We start from the raw sequence: 22,734 nt of genomic DNA, 5'->3' as shown, positions 1-22,734 counted from the left end.
GGGTTTGGTAACTTCCTCCTGAAGGCTGAAGCATCTTCTTCCACATCCATGTCCTTGCGCTGCCGCTTTTTCTGACCTTTTCCCATTAACACGTGTTGAATTTCCTTTCCAGAGGACAAAAGTGGAGCTGTCCCTCAGGGTCACAGCCCAGCTCTTCTGTCCATCCCTGCATTCACTGGGAGAAAAACTCCTCCTGTCTGTGAGGCAGGAACAGAAGAGGGAGAAGATGAAAGGGTGAGAGAGAGAGAGCATTTCAGGCTTGTAATTCAGTTACAGCACGGAGAATCAATTCGCTGCAGCTCAGGGCTCTGCTTGTTTCTGCAGGAACAGGGGAATGAGTCCAACAAGGCTGCTGTGACAATCCCAAAGGCAGGGGAGGACGCCAGGCCAGCCCTTCCCCAGGTGCTGCCTCAAATCCAGCCTGTTGCATCCTGCACACAGGTGAGGTGAGGTTAAGGAGTGGGGAGCATGGCAGCTGATCCATGCCAGACACACTGGGGAAAAAATTCTGATTTTGGCAAGTTTTTTCTGGCTGGAAAGAGAGCAACAATCTCTTGGGGTTCCTAAACACTCAAAATAGCATTTTTGATGGCCTGGAAGAGGGAGCATCTGAACAGGATTGCTCGTGGCTGAGCTGAAGGGATGTGGCATCCTGTTTCCTTCAGGCACCTGAGAAAAATTAATCCAGGCTCAAGTTTATCCAGAAATGTACAACAAGACCAGAGAGAGAGAATAATGGGGAGAAAATGTGGAGCAGAGGGTGAATTGTGTCCCCCAGCAGTCCCTGTCCTTCCAAGAGTTAGGTGGGTGTCACTGTCATATTTTCTGAAAAATCCCTTTGCCCAGGATTCTTCTCCTGGGAAGTTGAGAAGCCTCAGAGAAAAAGGAAAACAATATTATCTCATTTGCTTCTCCTGTGTTTTGCTGCTTTGGAATGTGGTTAGAGATTGTTTATCCAGCAGGTGATTGTTTCATTGGTTTCATGTGAATTGTTTTGACTTAATGACCAATCATGGTCAGGCTGTGTCAGGACTCTGGCGAGAGTCACCACTTTTCATTATTATCTTTTTAGCTTTCTGTCTGTATCCTTTCTGTATTCTTTAGTATAGTTTAGTTTAGCATTCTTTAATATAATATAGCATCATAAAATAATAAATTAGACTTCTGAGAACATGGAGTCAGATTCATCATTCCCTTCCAACCATGGCGGGGGGCCCAGAAAATATCACAGGTGAGCACTTGTCATTTCTCTTGTCTGTGAAAAGACCTGGCCATCAACTTCCATCAGTGCTCAACACTGAGGACCAGAATTCCACCCAACTTTCTTTAACTCTCAAAACCTGCCCAGAATATTCCTGAGGAATCTCCCTGTGAAACTGCTGATATTCCAGGCTTTGGGACACAACCCTACTTCTGGCTGGGCTGGGCAGCTCTGTTCTGTGTCCTCTGCCCTTGGCAGTGACCTCAGGAGTGACAAAGCCCAAAAAGGATGGGAAAGGAGCAAAACCAACACCAGACTTCTAAACTGCTCAGGGCTCTGTAGGGACAGGGGGTTAGAGCTGCCTTCCTTGAAGAGCTTGAACACATCCAAGGACTGGAGTTATTCATCATTTCTGGTCTGTAAAGAAGGAGCAGCACACAAGATAAAGGCAGAGCAGTGAAAATATGTGGGTGCTGCAGGAGCAGGGGGCAATTCACCAAGTCACATTCCCTGAGTTTGAGAAGGAGGGAGAAGAGCTTGGCCCAGCTACCTACAATGCAAAACCTTCATTCTGAGCATGCTTTTGAGAGCAAAACAGTTTTAATCCCAAGAAAGTGCAAGAAGACCAAGCAGAAATGAACATCCTTTGACCAAGCACCCCTTTATTTTATTTTTGGAGCTTTCATTATTCAAACATTGCAGTCAAGAATGGAAAATTCAGGTTGTTCACCATCCTGGTGTTCTCAGTTTAACCTTGCCCTGTATTTAACGGGCCTGGGGGTGCTGGAATGATTCTCTGACACAGAGTGTTCAGGATGGAAAAATCCAGAGATGCCCACTGGAGCTCTTCAAACCAAGGATTCCAGAGCCTGAGCTGTTGGCTGCTCCTCAGAGTCAGTCTGTGCCTTGATATCACCCAGTCCTAGGCAAAAATAAAAGGAAGGTTGACTCCTAAAATGCATTGCAAACACTCCCTCTGGTACAGTGTCTGTGACGGTGTTCACAGGGGTCTTATGTTGAGTGAAGAGACAAGGATCTGACTCCATGTTTCAGAAGGCTGATTTATTATTTTACTATATATATTACATTAAAACTATACTAGAAGAATAGAAGAAAAGGTTTCATCTCAGAAGGCTAGCTAAGCTAAGAATAGAAAGAGAAAGAATGATAACAAAAGCAGCTGTCCCAGACTCTCTGTCTGAGCCAGCTGACTGTGATTGGCCATTAATGAGAAACAACCACATGAGACCAATCAAAGATCCACCTGTTGCATTCCACAGCAGCAGATAATCATTGTTTACATTTGTTCCTGAGGCCTCACAGCTTCTCAAGAGGAAAAAATCCTAAGAAAAGGATTTTCATGAAAAGATGTCTGTGACACAGTGTCCGTGGGTATAAAGCAGCACCTCCAGGGCTGTCCCTTTTTGTCACAGGGAGCAGATCCTCTGGGAATTTAGGTGGGGAAAATTTCCCAGATTGTGTCACTTTGGGAAGCTGGAGGTGAAAAGCATTGCAGTTAGGAATGGGAATAAAGCTCCAGCAAGCTCTTTCGGAGCTGTCTCTTTCCCCTGAGGGCGCCTGGTGGCCTCTGCCAAGGGGACAAATCTCAGTGAGAAACTTCTGAGAGCTCCTTGTACTGACCTGGCTGGCCAAACTCTGTCCTTTGTCAGACAAAGGGCACTGGAGAAACACAGAGTGAAGGAGGAAAAGGTAAAAAACAGAGTGATGCTCACACCAGCCTCTTGCAGAGCATCTGCCATGGTCATGCTGGATGTCACCCTCTTGTCCCAACAGGGAGAATCCTTGCACCAAGCCCCCTCACCCAGAGCCTCACACTGAGGAAGGGGATTTGGCTGCCTGGTTTTTGCTGCTGAAGGGTTTTAGGGAAGGTCCCTGTCCCTGTCTGCCCCACAGCTGGGCAGGGTTGCTGGCAGCTGTCCTGCAGATAACGGTTAGGTTGATCCCTGCCCTGCCTTACCCAAGGGAATAGATATCCACAGAGGGTTTTAAGGTGTTCCCGTTTAAAAAGTGGAATTCCGTCAATCTGGACAGACAGAGAAGGATCAGCCCCATTTTGGGGAGCTGCAGGCCCCCAGTGCCCCCAGCCCTGCTGCTCCCATCCCCTGCAGCTGCGGGATTTGGGATGGCTGCGGTGCAGGGTTCCCTCTGCTGGCCTGAAAACCCCACGGCTCCGAGCCCACGGAGCCTTTCAGCGCCGGGAAATGTCTGTTTAGAGACATTCATTTCATTTATTTTATTTAGACATTTATTTATTTTAGAGAATCAAAGGGGAGCGCTGCCTCCAGAGGGTCCCTGACCTTCCCCCGGTGTCAGGACCCAACTCCTGCCCAGGGCGGCTTCCATTCCCTCAGCACTGGAGCTCCTGATCCTTTTCCCATCCCAAATAATTCCTGCCTGTTTCTGTCTGATTTAGCAATGCCACTCTCTCCAAATCCCACGTGTGCAGGGAGGACACAGGTGACCAAAACTAAAATACAGCTTCCTCTGTAGCTGGCCAAAATTCAGGTCTGGACATCCCTGGAAGCAGCTGGGGATAGCCAGAATAACTAAAGGCAGTGGATATCCAAAACCTGACCCTCCTACCTGGGATGAGGGACACTTCCCTGTTGTCCTTCATGCCACAATCCTTCTGTGGGTGTTTTAGGAAAGGAAAATGTGTGCAAAGGGAACTTATCTCCATCTCTAGGAAATGCTAACAAAGAAAAGGAGGATTGCAAAAGAGATAAAAGTGAGTGTTTAACTTCACTAAAAGGTATTTAACCAGCCCAAGCAGAAGCACAAGGTCTTAGAGGTCAGAACACGGAACAACCAACACAAATAAAAGAGAAAACTCCACCCTGTGATTGCACCCCAGTGTCTCTGCTCCATCCTTTGTCCCACACACGAGCACCTATCTCTCTCCTCCCCTCTTCCAACCTCTGTCTTTATTATTATCAAAGTGACATTTATGAAGAGCTCGAGGCACTGGCGATTTCCTGGATTTCAATATAACTTCTTGCAATCTTAAGTGAACAGCTTGGTTGCTTCTGGCTGTCAGAGAATTTAAATTGCAAATTGAATAGTGAAATGCAGCAGCCAAGGGTCTGTGTCAGTGACTTTGGAGAGCAGAGATATCGCTTAGCAACTGGAGGCAGAGAGGGATGGAGGCTGCTGTAAACACAGGATCTGGATTTTGGGATCCCCTTTGCCCCTGGGATGCCAGAAGAAATAACCCATTGGTGAGCTGGGGGTGTGACTTGGGAAGGAAACACCACAACCCTGGATGTGCTCAGCCTGGCAGCTGGCAAGGAGAAGTATTTTCTTTGTGGGCACCAGCTCCAGCAGGTGACAGAAAAGGCAGGGCTGTCCCCAGAGAAGCAGGGACATGGCCAAAGCTGGCAGCCACTGGTTGAAATTTCCCCAGTTTCAGCTGGAAATAAGGACAAAATCTTCACAATTTGGCACAATTGGGTCGCTGGGGCCCACACAGGTGATGCAAACTTTACATGAGAAGTCTTTTGGCCCAGCTTTGAAGGTGGCCCTGCTTTGAGCTGGAGGCTGAACCAGATGCCTCTAGAGGTCCCTTTCAACCTGTGCTATTCAACAATGCCATCCAATCTCTTTGTTTTTAATTAAAGATGTTAAAAAGTGAATTCCACACTGCCAGAAATTATAACAGAGAAGAGTCCTGAGGAATCACTTGAGCCTCCCCCTGCTCCTGGCAGGTTGAGGGACATCCAAAACTGTGCTGTCACCTCTTTATTGGGGCTTTTCTTGCAGGGAGGGACATCCCACATCCCCCATGGGCATTCTGTTCCTCTCTGTGTCGTTAGAAAATGTTTTCCAATGTTAATCTTGCCTAAATGAGCTTCAGCAAGCTTTCAACCCACTGGCTTGGAGTTATTGCTTAAAAACACAAACCCTCAGTGCAGCCACGATTTAAAGGCACAGCAAACTCTAATGTCCTGCAGCAGTGCATTCCACCAGCCTGTTGTGCTCTGAATTAAAATGAATAATGGCTCTTCATGGAGAATCCAACAGGCCAAGAGGGAAGGGATTCTCCTAGTCCGTTCTCCCTGATCTCCCTGAAATTTGCATGGAGAAATCATCATTCAAGTCCACCTCACCCTAAATATCTCCAATAAGCAGAGCTCTGTGACTCAGTGAACCTTGTCCTTGATCATGGACATCTTTCCTGAAGAAATTCAATAGAGAAATCTCTGAAAGAGAAAGATCTCAGGAAAGAAATCTCTGGGGAAGATTTCCCAGAGTGGTTTCCCTGTAGGACCTGTTGAAGGAGAGGCATAGGCATTGTCCAGAAGCTATTCATCTCATCCTTTCCACGGATCTATTCCCAGGTGAGTTGGATTTCTCTATAATAGTGTTTTTTCCTGCCTGCAAAGGGATGAAGAAGGAGGAAGGTACCTGCAGTGCTTATTTCCAAAAAAGCTTTAGGAAAATGAGTCCCAGCCCATATATCCCACACAGGGAAATGACCTGTGGGCCTGGAAGCTGTAGGAACTCACAGGAAAAGGCCTGGCAAAGTAATTGGAAGTAATGGAATTAATTGGAAATAATTGGAAATAATTTTCCAATGGGAAATATGTGTTTTGGGAAATGCTACAATCAACAGGGAAGATTTGTTTCCACTGAGGCTGTGCTGAAGCAATCCCTTGATGTTCTCCTTGGGGGACTACTCTTAGTGCCAGAACAATGTGCTCATCAGGAGAACAGGTCCAGGAAACCTTGGCAAGGAATTTTTGGGTGAGGATCAAAGGCCCAACAGCCACTGGATCATAGAATTATATCAAATTCAGGGTGATCCCAATGTCTGGGGATGATTGGCATCTGACTCCATTGATTCAGAATGCTGAATAATTGCTTTATTAAAATATTATATTATATTATATTATATTATATTATATTATATTATATTACATTATATCACATCACATCACATCACATCACATCATATTATGTTATGTTATGTTATGTTATGTTATGTTATGTTATGTTATTAGGTTATGTACAAAAGATACTAAAGAAAAACCCATGACTGTCTCCAGACAGTCAGGACACAATTGCTTTGACCCAATTGGCCAAGGAAACAAAATCCTCAGCAGAATCCAATTGACAAATCACTTCAGGTAAGCAATCTCCCTAACCCATTCCACATGTGCAAAAACAACAGGAGCAGCAAGTAGAGATAGGAATTGTTCTCTCCTCTTCTCTCTGTGCTTCTCCAGGAAAAATCCTGTGAGAGAGAATTATGTCTCTCTCTGTTCATCTAATTATTATTTTATTATTATCTCTGTTCAGAGAATGTGAATGCCACCGTGGCTTGGGTCAGAGAGGACCTTAGAAGTCACCTGGTTCCACAAAGGGCAGGGCTGCCACCTAGTAGATGCACATCCAAGGCTATTCAGGGAATATTTCCTGTATTTCTCCAGTATTCCAGAATAACCCCAAATTATCTCCCCCATTGTAAAACACCACAACACAGGTTGTGACTTAAAAGGAGCAGGGATATTTCTCTGTCCATCCCTCACCCCCATGGGTACAGCAGTGTTTGCTGCCTGGCCTCAAATGCTGGCATGGCTTCAGCTGTAGGAACCAGCATGTCTCACCCCAGAACCAACTGCAATTTCCCAGTCAGTGCTAAATTCCCTGAAATCCCACACTTCCTCTGGAAGGGTGTTGACATTTACTCAGCTGCTCGTCAGATGTCTGGAGATGTGAACGTCTCAAAGAGGAGCTGTTGTCATGGAAGGAACACAAAGACAGGTATTTAGCATGATTTGGGGAGAGGTGTCTGGTGAGAGGGTGCTCTGTGTCTGCCTGCCTTTCCCCAGGAAACAGTTGGTGCCAGGGTAGCACATCAGATGGCAGAGGAGTTTTGTGGGATAAGCAGAGAACATTTCGATGTGGAAGACCAGCAGAGATGTGGAAAATTCCCCTGTCTCTGTCATTCATTTTCTTTGGTGAAAAAAAAGGATTTGACAGGAGGTTGTAGACAGGTGGGTTTGGTCTCGTCTCCCAGGAAACCTGCAAAAAGATCAGAGGAAACGGCCTCAAGTTGCACCAGGTGAGGTTGAGACTGGATTTTAGGGAAAATTCTTCACTGAAAGGGTGGTCAGACATTGGAACAGGCTGCTCAGGGAAATGGTGAAACCACCAGCCCTGGAAGGGTTCCAAAAACATGGATGTGGCTCCTAGAGACATGGTTTATTGGTGGTGAATCCACCAGCCCTGAAAGCATTCCAAAAACATGGATGTGGCCCTTTGGGACATGGTTTAGTGGTTGTGAATCCACAAGCCCTGGAAGGGTTCCAAAAACCTGGATGTGGCCCCTGGGGACATGGTTTAGTGATGGCCTTGGCAGTGCTGTTTAATGTTTGGAGTCAGTGATCTTAGAGAGTTTTTCCAACCAGTGATGCTGTGAAGCATCAGTGACACTCAGGTTTGGCTCAGCCAGGTGCCAATCACAGCTCCTGAAATGGGGGGAAAACAGAAATTTCCAGCATCTTTTCTGTTTCATGATGAGCTGAGCTCTGTCCTCATGGTGTAACCCTTAGGAGCTAATTAGTCTTTGTGCCCTTCATTTCCCATGGTGAGAACACCATTCCCGTGATCTCTTTATTGAGCCTGGGCCTTGGGCTGTTTTTTAATCTTCCATGAACATCTCCAGGTGAGAGAGCTCTTGACACCATCCTTCACAAACCACCTTGATATGAATTATATCCCTGTCCCCAGGAATTCCAGTCCTTAACCTTGACCCTTCAAGCCCCACAGCAGCCTGAGGGAAGTGGAGCAAAGAGTCCATGTCTCAGGTTTCTGTGGTTGAAATGGCTCCTGAGGTTTTAAAAGTCTTTTTTCCTAGCCCCATGCTTGAAGAAGAAGTAGAGATTTTTCGGTTCAGCCTTTCAAAGTTGTTTATTTTTTCTTATCTATGACATTCTCTCTCTGACCTGCTGAGATCTGTCCAGCAGATTGGGTTGTGGCACAGCCCCTGCCCTTGGGGTGGTGTTGGCTTTTTATACTAAGAACTACGTGTACTTTATTTACAATAATTTTCCAATCCTTATCACCTATGTTAGACAGTCTGTCTCTACTCTAAACCCATCCAGAAGTGTCATCATCACAGCAGAAGATGGAGGACAAGAAGAAGGACAGGACATGCCCAGATTCCTCCATCTTGCCTCTTGAACCCACATTCTAAAAAACCCAAAATTCTTCTTTTTCACCCTGTGACAAATTCACTATCATTCTACTCATACTCCTGTAGCTTGTAAATCTTCAGAAGTTGGTAATTTTTTTCCATGGGCTAAAATCAAAGGCACAGGTGTTTGTGACTCTGTGCCAAGGTCTCTGAGCCCCCAGCAGGGTCTGGAATCACCCAGGGCAGCCAGAGGAATGTCCTGGGTCCCGACATCCATGGAGCATGCAGAGCCCCATGTCCATGTGTGTGGCATCACTGGGGAGGTTTGTGCAGTGCTCTGTGCTGGAGTTTCAGAGCCTTGTGAATTTAAATCCCCTACGTCTCATTTTCCAAGAGGCAGCCTCTAAGAGAGGGGCTCTTTCCCTACAGGCTGAGGTTAATTGGCTTGTGCTTTTAAAAGGATAAAGCTGCGGAGGCTTGGAGTCAGGGCTGTTCTCCAGATTTCCATTATAATCTACATTGCAGGAAAATAGCTTTCCTGATCAAATCATCTGTCCTCTCGGAGCAGAGGATAAAGAGCTGGTGATGTGGGAAATCTGCAGAGGGGGAAATCTGCAGTGTCTCTGCACGACCTTGCTGGACAGAGGAGAAAGAAGAGGCAAAGACTTTTCTCTGCTGTGAGGAGATGTGGGAGAGGTGCACAGCAACAGGGAGCAGAATTAGGGCCATTCCTGAGCTTGGTGTTATGCACCTCTTGAAAAAAAAAACAAATAGGAAAATGAGATGGTGCACAAGAGTGGGAATTCTCTGGGAAATGATGTGAGTTTGGGACCAAGCCCAAAAAATTATTAAAACTTGTGGCACTCCTGTGTGACGGTGTTCACAGGGGTCCGAGGATGAGGGAAGAGACAAGGATCTGACTCCATGTTTCAGAAGGCTGATTTTTTATTTTATGATATATATTATATTAAAACTATACTAAAAGAATAGAAGAAAGGATTTCATCAGAGGCCTAGCTAACAATAGAAAAAGAAAGAAAGAATAGCAAAGGCTTGTGGCTTGGACTCTCTGTCCGAGCCAGCTGGGCTGTGATTGGCCATTAATTAGAAACAACCACATGAGACCAATCCCAGATGCACCTGTTGCATTCCACAGCAGCAGATAACCATTGTTTACATTTTGTTCCTGAGGCATCTCAGCTTCTCCTTCTTCTTTAGGAGGAAAAATCCTAAGGAAAGGATTTTTCGGAAAATATCATGGCTACACTCCTGGCCCTTGAAAACTGCCTGAACCTTGCCCAGGTCAAAGACAGGTCTCAAACAGCTGTGGGAGAGAGGAAGCAAAAGGTGGCAGTGGGGCCTCCCCAGAGCCAGGATTGCTGTCTCAAGCTTGTAGCGCGTTCCCCAGAAAGCCTGGAATATCCCCTTTCCTGTCTGGACTGGGGATATTTCATGCAGCTTTTTTAAAATTAAAACAAAACCAAAACCAACCCACCATCATTTTGGCCAAGAAATCAATTTATTCTATATTTCACCAAAACCAACCCACCATCATTTTGGCCAAGAAATCAATTTGTTCTATATTTCACAAAAGCAGCAGCAGCAACCTGAATGAAAACAAACCAAGAGCGAGGACGAGGACTGGGAGGAAGAACAAAGAGTTTTTCACCTCTTCATTCACCACCTGTGGAAAGGGAACAGCAAGATTCACATCCCAGATTTGTCTAGTTCAAACTCTTGATTTTGATCTTTTCCTTTGATTTTTCAAACTCTTGACTCTGGTCAGCACCCTGTTCTCCAGGCAGCCTTCATCCCAGCAGAAACTGCAAGGAAAGGTTTTTCCCCAGCCACACAGAACCCTCCTGGTCCTTTCAGCTCCCATCTCTGGGCATTCTTACCAATGCATTTGGCCCTGCACACCTGAACATCCCTCTGGATTCCCCTCCCAGACTCAGCCCTCACAAGCACACAGCACCTTCTATACAACTTCTTTTATGGCACAGGAAGAAAATTCACTCACAGAAGTTCACCTCACTATTCCTTTTTCTACATTTCTAAAAATCATATTTAAAAAATTCTTTAAAATTTATTAGACCAAAACACCCAAAAGCACAAACCCTTTGGTAAAATTCCTTGTCTAGCTGGGTTTTTCCAGGTCCAGTTGTGATGGCTGCAACCCATTTCCCACAGAAAAAGAGGAGTGACTGGCAGTCTCTGGGAAGAAAATTGCATTTCTCCATCCATCCCCTGTGTGGAGATGGCCTTGGAAAAGAGGAGGATTCATTGCATTCTGCGGGCTGCAAAGCTCAGGGTCAAGTTTGCCTGGAGCACCTTCCCTTGAAGTTTCTTTTCTGAGGCCACCAGCTCAGACTCACTAGAAAAGTGAGTTAAGTGTTCAAGGCTGGGCTGGATGGGGCTCTGAGCAGCAGAATGCCCCTGCCCATGGCAGAGGGCTTGGAATGAGCTGATCTTGAAGGTCTCTTCCAAACCAAAACATTCCATGATTCTCTTCCATGGAAAAGGACTCAGTTTTCCTTTCTCCTCTAGCTCTTACCTGGCACACACCCAATCTTCAGTTTCTGTGGTTGAGATGACCCCTGACATATTAAAATTCTTTTTTTCCCAGCCCCATGACTGCAGAAGAAGGCAAGACTCCTCAGCTCTGCTTTTCAAGGTTGTTTATTTTCTCTTATCTATTCCATTCTTCCTCTGACCCACTGAGATCTGTCCAGCAGGTCGGGTTGTGGCACAGTCCCTGCCCTTGGGGTGGTGTTGGCTTTTTATACTAAGAAGTGCCTGTACTTTATTTACAATAATTTTCCAATACCTATCACCTATGTTAGACAGTCTGTCTCTTCTCTAAACCAATCCAGAAGTGTCACAATCACAACAGAAGATGGAGGACAAGAAGAAGGAGAAGGACAGGACACGCCCAGATTCCTCCATCTTGCCTCTTGAACCCCCATTCTAAACCCCCAAAATTCTACTTTTTCACCCTGTGACAAATTCGCTATCACTCTACTCAAACTCTTGCGGCTTGTAACTCCTCACACAAAGTTGGTAATTTTTTCCTTGGGCTAAAATCAAAGGCACAGGTGTTTGTGACTCCATGCCAAGGTCTCTGAGACCCCTCCCAGGGTCTCAAACCACCCAGGGAAGTCAGGAGAATGTCTTGGGTCCTAACAACCCAACAGCCACATAAATCAGCACCAAGGCTGACAAAAGTTGTGTCAGGTACTACAAGGGGACAGAAGATCCTCCCCTCCTGAGTGTTGCATTCACATTCTCTAGAAAAATCCCTTCACCCAGGATTTTTCTCCTGGGAAGCCAAGGAGCCTCAGAGAAAAAGGAAAACTATATTATATCATCTGCTTCTCCTGTGTTTTGCTCATGTGGAATGTGTTTAGAGATTGTTTACCCACAGGTGATTGTTCCATTGGATTCTAGTGTGAGTTGTTTTCACTCTTTGGCCAATCAGGGCCAAGCTGTGTTGGGACTCTGGAGAGAGTCACAAGTTGTTATTATTACCTTTTCAGCATTGTGTAAGTATCCTTTCTCTATTCTTTAGTATAGTTTAGTATAGTATTTTTTAATATAATATAGTATCATAAAATAATAAATTAGCCTTCTGAGCACATGGAGTCAGATTCATCATTCCTTCCTGCCATGGGGCACCCAAAAAATTCAATACCTGAGCATCCCCCTCACCTGCTGACACGCAGAACTGTCACCCACCTCCCCTCTGCTGCTCAGCACTCCAGGGAAGTGCAATCCAAAGGCCATCTCCACCCCTTCCACCCTGTAAAACATGCTTAGGATTCAGAGAAAAACAAATGTTGAGATTTCTCCCTCTCCCATGGCCGTATATTCTCACTGCTGAGCTCCTGCCCATAAAGTTCACAAGATGTTTGCCACAGGGGTGATTTGTATCAGAGAGGATGTTTACCTATGGTAAATCACAGCCTGCTTCTTTGTGTTCTCCTGAAATTTCAATTACTGAAACTATTCCTTTCTTTCTTGCTTTGCTGTATGTTTTTCTCATTTAGGCAATGAGCAGCACCGTTCAAGTTTGTTCCTCTGTGACTCAAGGTTTTATATGACCCTCATTTTGCCTTGATGCTTTATGCTCTGCCTGGGTGTATTTCTCTCTTTGTATTCCCATTTTCTGCTTTGAGCTATTTTATAACACCTTGCTCCTGATGAAATTGCTGCTGCAGCTCCAGGTCAGGTTTTTTTGGGTTCAGGAACAGGACTGTGAGCTTTGTGAAAGGCTGCAGCTCTTTCCCCTCCACTTTGCATCACTTTCTGACCTGAACTGCCACGTTCCACCCCTGCTGGGGAAGGTGGTCAGGGCTAAAAAAGAGAATTTCCAGGGAGAGCACTGGCAGGGAAGTTTAAGGCTGGTGTGTGTTGCCCACCCGGAGAAATGGCTTGGTTGCACTGTGGAGACTTGGCAGGAGAAACTTACAGAGAACAGGACTGATGCAGACCCAAACCCCAACAGTGAAAGCTCTGCCTGTTCTCCAGGACTGATGCAGAATCCATGGCAAACAGAATAACTCTTTTATCAGTTTCCTAACTTGTAAAATTGCTTCCTTCTCCTGGCTGGCTGAGCAAGCTTAATAACCATGTCTGGGCTCTGGGTCAGGTGTAAAATCAAGAGTCCAACCTGCCTGACATGGACCCTGAGATCAGATCAGCTGGCTGGAGTGTGGTGCTGATAATGCCAGGATTGTGGGTTAGATCCTGTGAGGACCATTCACTCTAGAGTTGGGCTTGATGATCCTTGTGGGTCCCTTCCAGCTCAGAATATCCCATAACTCCATGTCCAAGCCCATCCTGATTGGTACCTAAGTGGTATTTCTCTTTCTCAGTCCTTTTAACATTTTACAGGGGCTCTGCCATCAGAGCTCTCCACTCTCACACCCATTTTTGCATGGTTTCCATGCAGCTTTTTTCAAACTAAAACAAAACCAAACCCAAACCACCATTATTTTTGGCCAAGAAATCAATTTGTTCTAATTATTGTGGTGCTTAACAATCCCTTGTCTGTTTTGGAGCACAGCTCTGACCATAGCACATCTTGGCCCCTTGCCTGCAGTTATTGTTGTCTGAGATAATGTTTATGATTGAGTTCAGCGAGTTGTGCATTTCCTTATCTTTCCACATGTCTGTGAATGCCAGTATTTGGAGTCAATCCAACAGAATCCCAGGATGATTTTTCAAAGACAAGCCAACAAGAGAATATGAAAAGGGAAAATGTGATGGCAAGGGCAAGAATATGAAATTTCTTCTACAGATGCAGCGGGTTTGATAAACCCTGGGCATTGCAAGCTCTGAATTGTGGGGTCCAGAAAGAACCTAAACAAGACACAAAAATGTCCTGTGTGCACTGGGACACAATGGGAAATCTCCTTATCCTGCTGTGTCCTCTCCACAAACACAGAGGAGTAGAAATAAGCTCTGTAAAGGAAACTTAATGAAACAAATTATTCCAATACAGTTGGATTTCTCATCAATTATAGAACATTGAAGTCATTTTGGAGGCAGGAACATCAGTGATTGTGGTTCTCTGAGGTGTTGTGCAAACTTCAGGATGTCCTTAAATGATGTTCCCTATTCCATCAGCAAATGGGAATACCAGTAGAGACTGGGCAGAAATATTTGCTATCACCACGTGCAAAGTGCTTTGAGATCCTGGTGTGAAGGAAATGGAAGATGAGCAAAGCATCTTCCTCACTAAACTCCTTAGCCATGGTAATTCTACACGGTCATCATTCACAGGAAGAATGTTTTATTTGGGAAGGAATAATCACATCTTGCTGCCAAAACATGAAATCCAATTATGCTGTGAACTAAAGGCTGTTTTAAAGGGTTTATAATTTCTCAGCTTTATCCTCATCAGGATATAAAGTGGGTTTTCTTCCCTTCCTTCCTTCACTTTTAGAAGGGCTTAGTCCATTTCCATCTTCCCTGAGTGACCAATTTCCCTTCTCAATGGCAGAGTTAACAGTTGGACTTCACTTGGGATTTTACCTCACACCTTCACAATTTCCCCCCAAAAAATCAAGGCAAACCTGTGATCCCTGCTCTGGTTTTATTGTTTCCCACTGAATATGAAATGCAAAACTATGGGAGTGTTGGAATTGGGAGTTTCTGCCTGTTTCATCCTCTTGAACAGACTTTGTGGCTAAACTTTGGATCCAGTCCCTGTAAAACATCCACCCATGGGGAAATACTTTTTTAAAGCAGTTATTTAAAGAACTGGTGCTTCCTTTCCTTTCCTTTCCTTTCCTTTCCTTTCCTTTCCTTTCCTTTCCTTTCCTTTCCTTTCCTTTCCTTTCCTTTCCTTTCCTTTCCTTTCCTTCCCTTCCCTTCCCTTCCCTTCCCTTCCCTTCCCTTCCCTTCCCTTCCCTTCCCTTCCCTTTTTCCTTTCCCCTTTCTCCTTTCCCCTTTCTCCTTCCCCTTTCTCCTTCCCCTTTTCCCTTTCTCTTTCCCCTTTTCCCTTTCCTTCTGTCCTGAACAATAAATAACATAGCTCCCTAAGAATGGAAATTTTGTGTTTATGGTGTGTCAAACTCCTCTCTATCCACGACTTTAAAACAGAAGGACTAAAGGCTCATCAGGACTGAGAATTTAAAGGCAGGACAATGGGGTTTCTTCCTGTTGCTGCCACAGATTTTTATTAAAAAACACAGGTTTGGGAAACATGGGGTAAAGGCACTCCTTGAGGTGAGACAGCAGGGAGATGGGGTCAGGGTTGGATTTGGTAAAATTCTGCTGCTCTGGAGAAGGGTTTATCATACATGAGAGGAAAGAATCTCATGAGTGAGTAAAGCAAGAAATTGATGTTTTAAAGAACGGTTCAGGATAAGAAACTGCCCTGGTGGCATTGGTGTGCTTAGGGAGGTTGCCAAGGAGGTGATTACAGTGGTAGGGCTGCCATCCTCCAGAGGCTGAAGAAATACCTTTGTCAGGAACTAATTAGGTGGAAATGACCCTGCCTTGCTGTCTTTACATCCCTAATTTCCAGTGACTGAGGAAGGCCCTTGCTGGGTTAAGCCTCCCTCTATTAAACCCTGTCTGTGTAGATTGTAAATCCTCTCAACCAGGCTGAGCCTAAGCTCAGGAGTGCAGTGGAGAGTCACAGGTGCAGCCAGACCCAGTTCCAGTTGCAGGCAGCTGCAGGAGACCCCAAAACCAGCCCTGTCTGCAGGGACAGATGTGCACTGGGCTGGACTGACAGCTGTGCCTTGTGGAGTCATCCTGCCTTTTCCCTTCAAATAAAAAGCATGGGGAGCTCCTGACCCCCAAACTGGACTCCAATCTAGCATTCAGAGCTCCCAGGACTACTGAAAACACTCCTGTGCCTTCAGCCACAGAAACCTCTGGCTCCTCCTGCTCCTCCAATTGCAGTAGCCTGGTCTGAATCCTGTGACAGCTGGAAAGCTCAAGATGGATGAGCTGCTTGCCTTTCCTCCCTGATTCCTTGATTCATTAGTTAATGTCTGAAAAGCACTTTGGAGCTCAAGAGTGTTAAGTGCTATTATTATTAGAGACCTTTCATATGAATGTTGATTGAAAAAGATAATTGTTACCTTTCTACCTTTCATTTTTTTTAAATTTATTTTTTTCACATTTTTGTTAAAGAGAAGAGTAACTGGCTTCCCCAAGAGGTGGAAAGGAAGAGTTGGATGTGCTATTGACACAGGAGATGATGGTGTAGTCCTGATGGAGGACACTAAGAATGGAAAAAAAAAATGGAAAAACAGGATGGGGGCTTCCATCTCCAGAGGATGTAACAGAATTTATGAAACAAGGCTTCCACTGTTTGCATATTCCTGGCCATTTCAGTTCCTCTTATATGAAAGAGAAGGAATTGTTTGGTTGTGTTTTGCCAGTTGGTTCAGCTGCCCTCTCTCAGGCATTGTGTCCTGGGGTGTCCAGGTTGGGTGTCCTGTCTGACACTGGGCAGGGAATGGATGTGTTGGATGTCCTTTTCCCTGGATGGATGCCTCCCAAACCCCAGCTCCACACACCAAGCTCCATCTTTATCAAACCAAGTCAGAAATGGCTGATGTTGCACCTACTTCAAAGACAAAGTCAGCACTGAATTGTTTCTTTGTTTGTTCCCTTGTTCCTTTGGTGCTTGAGCCAACAGATAAAAATCAGGGCAGGAACTCAAAGACTCTGCAGGCTCCAAATCCATGGATATTTCTGAGCTTGGCTGGGTGGGACCTCTAGGGAAGCAAATTTAACTGGCACGGTCTCTTGGATGGTGGTGGTGTAGAGACCTATTCAGGTCTTTTACATACTGAATTATTCTGTGATTCTTAACTCAGGAAGGCAAACTGGACCTCTGGGTATCCATCCCTTCCTGCTGGGTGTAAAGGGAGACAAGTGAAGGGCTAATTCAGACAGAGGGATCTGCACAAGAGACCTGTGAAGGTGTGGGTTCATTATCATGCAACCAAGTTTGAATGTCTTTTCACAGCTGTAAACCAAGGCAGGCTTGTAAGTGGGAGAGTGGAAAGCAGGGCTTGATACCAGTGATGGCTGAATCACCCCCAGGAGGTGTTTCTCTACCAGGAATAGTAGAGTTTGGATAAATGGAATAAAAGTCCTATTTTTGCATGGAGAAAAAGAAGGAAAATAATCCACCCACTGTCTTCTGCCTAGGAAGTTTTACCATGATGGGTTTGCAGGATTTGAAGGTTCTAATTTGAACCTTTAGGCAGAAAATCCTGAGTTTGCTTGAGTCCGCTGCTTCCCTGACCTTCCTGGATGCTCAAATGCCTGTTTTGACCCACCAGAACTCATGGGAAGGTGAATTACTTGAATTCTGAGACCTGGAACACATCTAGCCATGGAGGACAAGCAGATACCCCTGGAGATCTGCAGCTGGAAATGCTCAGCCCACAGAAGGAAAGAGGAAAGCTCCTCCAGGGCACTGTCCAGCTCCAGTTTAGCAGTTTCAGCTCCAGTTTAGCACAGTGGGAACAAACCTGACTGCCCAGGCTCAGCTGCATCTATGTCTGACTCCACACCATCATCTTCTTCATCCCACATGGGATTTCCATGGAAAGAAGCAGAAAAAAATGACCCAAAACAGAGGCCATGATGCTCTTTGCATGGATTCTCTTTCCATGGAAAGAAGCAGAAGAAAATTACCCAAAACAGAGGCCATAATGCTCTTTGCAAGGATTCTCACTCCATGGGGACCAACACTGCCAGCATTCCACTCTCCTGAGAGGGGCAGGAAGGTTTTTCTGGGACCATGGGAACAGCCAGGCCTCTCCTGGATCTAGGACAGGTGGGACCAACCACGGGCACAGTGCAAAATTGGTGTTTAAACAGAGGCTCTTCCCATGGAGCTCTAGAGTCACTTTTCCCCTGGATACCCCACAGAATTGTCTTCTCCTTTTGCAGCCTAATTTCCCCTCTGATGGCTCCACCAGGTTTAAACTCACCCTTCAGTCTCCCAGGTGGAAGCAAGAAACAAAGTGAAAAACCTGTTCCACTTCCCCACTGCTCATCCCTGCCCAGATCCTTTCACTTTGGGTTAATGGGACCCAGAGATGCTCATTTTGCACAGCTGTGGAGTACAATCATCTACACAGACCAAAGATATTGCTCTCACAAAAATAAATTTGCCAAACTGCTATTGCCCTATCTTCCCATTTTTATCGAGCTGGGGTTGCATTAACATTAATGAGATGTTAAAGGAGAAGGGAAAAAAAAGGAAGAAAGAAAGACTTCCTGAGCAAATAATAACTACTCAGTCATAATTCAGAGGAAAATTATGGCTCTGTTACATGTTTGAAACTTTCTACTGTATTTCACTCCTGCTTTTGCTAAATTATGTGCAAATGATGGAAGTCCATACATACACATGAATGTGCCTCGCAAAGTTGAAATGTTTTATTTGCCTGGGAATTATTTCCTTTTCCAGTAACTCTGTATTTTGTTTCTTTCTCCTGTTCTCTTTCTGTCCATGCAATGCAGATGAGAGGAAATTCCTCTTTCTTCCAAGTTCCAGCCTTGTTTAACTGGGACAAAGAACTCATTTCATGACTCAGTGGAAGGGACATCAACTGAGATTCTTGGACTACAGAAGAATAATCCCAGAAATCCAGATCTCATTGCATTGTTATTTTTGTTGAGATTGGAAAATGGCAGCACCACTCAGTTGAGCTCTATCAATTTTTCTTCTCTGCATCATGGGCTTGTCATTCTGGCCCAGAAAAGCTTTGGTTTATTTTCAGTCTATTTTCCTGTTGTCCTGCAGGTTCTCAATCACCTGGAAAATACAGAGTGGAGCAGCGAAAGCTACAGGTGTAAAGAGAAAATTGTAAGTTGTTTTGGACTTTCTTGATGAAGAGTCTTAGGGGGAGTTACTCTGGTGTTATGGATGGGCTCAGCTTGCGCACATCACACCAGGGACCTGACAAAGTGCTCTGATGGAGGGCAGCCAAAGCCAAAGGTAATTCCCACCTTTCCTGCTTCAGAGAAACTCTCTGACAGCAGCAGATCTCAGGAAGAGCTGCTGAGACAGACACCTGAGTGATGTGTCTGTGCTTGTTTCTGTAAAAACACCAGGCTGCTCAAAAACACACGGGTTTTGTAGGGAGAAAATAAAAGAGTCCAAGCTGGGATTTCCCCTTCTCCCAGGAAAAGGAAAACAAAACAAAACCAACCCCAGAAAACCTCATGGCAAAGTCTTTCTCAGGGAAATCACTTTGCTCTGTTTTCCTGGGACAAGGAAAGCCTCAACACAACATCTCCCTTTCATGTGGCTTATGCTCTTTGGTTACCTTTTCCTGCCATGGTTCCATGTGTTTTTGGAGGCCAGGGAATATGGGAATATCTCAGGAAAACTCATCCTTTGCTGAAAGAAAAACAGAGCAGCCCCATATCAGAGATATGCCCTGCATTTACCCCCAGGAGCTGAAGAAACAATTCCAACCCATACAATCCACAGCTTACCAGGAGACAGATAGGAAGTAATAATTCCCCTATTTATAACTTATTTAAAAAATTTAAAATATATTAAATTTTATTGAATTTTTAAAAATTTAAAATGTTTTAATCTATTTAAAATTTTAAATGTTATTTTATGTAAGATTAATATATTTATTATTATTAAATTATATATATAAATATATAATTCTTACATATAACATATTTAAAATATATTATATTTTATATATAGGTTTATATTATAGGTTTATATGTATAATTTATATATGAAGAAATAATATACGTATAAATATATATAATTTTATATATTTTATAATATATATAATAAATATTATATAATATATAAATATATAATATTGAATAACATATGTAATATATTCTTAAACATTATATATAATATAATATAATATATTATATATAAATATATATCTTTATTATTAGAAAGGGCTTTGTTTGGGAAAATGACACAGTGATCAGGTTCCACAGTAATAATTCCCCTATTTAGTCTTCTGCAACTCACAGAACTTATCTCTAAATATGAATAACCACAGACTTGGGGTGCTGCATGGAGCACATGATGCTCTGGACCTGTTTGAAACCCCATCTGAGGCCTGAGAAAGCAATCTTGGCTTCCTTGTTAAAGTTGAACTTTAGCCCACGATGCTTTCCTGGGCTTTGGCCACAGATTTGTCCAGCACCGAGCCTCAGGACTCCTCAGAAAGTCTGGAATTTGCTCCCATTGCTGCTGCAAATGAAGGTGACTGAAAACATGATCCTATTCTACTTCGTTTTATACAAACTGCCTTTTCTCTTCATTTACCCAAAGCCTCCTTTTGAAATCTCTTGGCCAGATCCTCTCCAGACCGGAGGCCACGGGTTCATTCTCAACTTCTTCATTTTTTAATAAACTTCTCAGTAAGCCTCACCTCGGTTTCAAAGCTGGCTGCAGCATCCCTGAGCCCCGGGGCTTTGCAGAGCTTTGCCTTTCCAAATGAAAGCCTGATGCTGGCTCATTGTTCCACAACCCCTGCTCCAGCCTGACCTAAGCCCCAAAGCCTAGGACGCAAGGCAGTGTCAGGATTACTCCTGCAAGCTTGGCAGGGAAAACACATCAGAAAAGAACAATTAACACTTTGTTAATGTGCCAAGGAGCAGACTGATCTGCGTGCTGGCCAAAGGCAACAGAGCGACTGCTGTTTACCTTGATGTGTCTGTGCTGCTGTGCAGCAGCTCTGATAGCACAGCTTAGTCCCAGCCTTAGAGCACAATGACAGATGAGAGGTCCTCCTCTAATTTCCCGTCCTCTCCATTAGCAGGCAATGCAGATAAAGCCAGCAGCAGAACCCTGCAGTCCCGGCTCCTACCTGGCAGATAATAATGCAAATTACAGCGACAAAAAAGTGGCGAAAATCCGCGGCAGGGAAATAGATGAATAGGGCTGATGTGGGCTCCGTGGGACAGCACCAAATGCCAGTCCCGAGGGAGGCTCAGGTTCTGCTCAGATCTCTGCTGCTTTCACCAGGCATTAACATTCACTCCCATCTGGGATTGCAGGCTGCCATCGGAGCCCTGGGATGCTGCTGTCACCAAATGTGACACAATACCTCATCAGAGAATAAAGGAGTTTTTGCAAGTCTCTCAAAAACTATTTCTGCCTTCGTGTTCTGCATCCTGTGCCTGGCTGGGAGAGTTGAAAGGAGTCTGATACTTAGGGCAGATCCCAGATTAGGGTCAGCAGATGTCTCTGCATCCCACTTCACATCACCATCCTGCCTCCAGTCCCTCCCAGAAACCCTTCTTCATATGGACAATTTAATACCAAACAGGGAATATTCAACTCAGATCAGCCCAATTTCCCTGCTGCCTCCCTTTTACCCCAGGCTGTTGCTTTCCTGCCCCTCTGGGATTGTTCCCTCCAAGGATGTACCCACTGTGTTCTCAGGGGTCTCTGTGGACCTGGCAGACCCTGAGATGTGTCAGAGTCTCTTTTCCCAGCCCAGTAACCGAAGAAGGAGTCAGGATTCTTCTGTTCTGCTTTTCAAGGTTGTTTATTCTTGGTTATCTATTCCATTCTTTCTCTGGCCTGCTGAGGTAGGTAGGATTGTGGCACAGTGCCTGCCCTTGGGGTGGTGTTGGCTTTTTATACTAACAACTACCTGTACTTTATTTACAATAATTTTCCAATACCTATCACCTATGTTAGACAGTGAGTTTTACCTCAAACCAATCTAAAAGTGCCAACGTCACCCAGAAGATGGAGGCCAAGAAGACTGGACACATCCAGTTCCCTCCATCTTGCCTCCTGAACCCCCATTCTAAAACCCCCAAAGTTCTACCTTTTCACCCTGTGATAAATTCACTACCATTCTATTTAAACTTTCGTGGCTTGCAGATCCTCATATAAGGTTGGTAATTTTTTCCATGGGTCAAAATCAAAGGCACAGGAATCTTGGGCCCTGTGCCAGGGCCCCTGGCAGGGCCTCGAGCCATCCAGAGGAATGTCCTGGTTTCCCACACTGTGCCTCTGGATAATTCAGTGATTCCTGAAGAGAGAGGGGCCTGTCCTGTCCTGCTGAATCCGCGGTGGGATTGCTCAGCCCACAGCAGGAATTGCTGCCTTTGCTCCTCTCTCTTTTCATTTTGGCTCAGGCCCTCCCTGCCAAACCTCGGAGCTGAGGAGAGGCAGTGATTGATCAGGGGAAATTTCACCAGCAAAGATGCAGTCCTGCAACCTTCACTCGAGATGGAATGGAAGTCACCAGGATAATAAAGATGGATAGGTGGATAGACAGACGGACAGATATGGAGATAGACAGATAGATAGATGACAGCTTGAATCCCGTATGTTAAAATTGTGGACAATCTGTCACCCAGCCGCCCTTCCCTTTTTTATCCCTCCCCTTCCTTAAATTGCGCCTATTACTCTGGTGAAATTTATTACAATGTAAGAAATAATGACTTTTTAAAGATATTTTTTACTTTTTATGCAGAGGTGTGAGGGCTCCCTGAAAACAAATGGATGAAGATGTGAAAGCTTATTGGATTGTCACGTCGGATACATTATCCCCAGGGCTCTGAATGAAGAATTAGACCATGGAGATCTTATTTGACATTAGATGTTTCAATTTCTCCAAGAACATTAGGCATGTTGGATTCAGCACTGAATTCAATAATAAACAACAAGCATTGACCCTCCCCCCTTCCCCTTTTACCCCTTAGCATTTTAAGTCCAAGACATGCTATTAAGATTTATTTTACATTTTTATTATTGCGCTCACAAGGAAAGGGAGATCATATTTGCATAATTCATTTTTATACAAACCTCTCTGTATTACTTACAGCTGCCCATTCTCCCCCCCTCTAATATATGTGTTTATGTGGCAGTAAAACAATGA

The sequence above is a fragment of the Melozone crissalis genome, unplaced genomic scaffold (assembly GCF_028551555.1).
Source record: "Melozone crissalis strain CALT ecotype California unplaced genomic scaffold, PUWL_Pcris_2 ptg000110l_1, whole genome shotgun sequence".
NCBI lineage: Eukaryota > Metazoa > Chordata > Aves > Passeriformes > Passerellidae > Melozone > Melozone crissalis.
Note: the sequence above shows the minus strand (reverse complement) of the source record.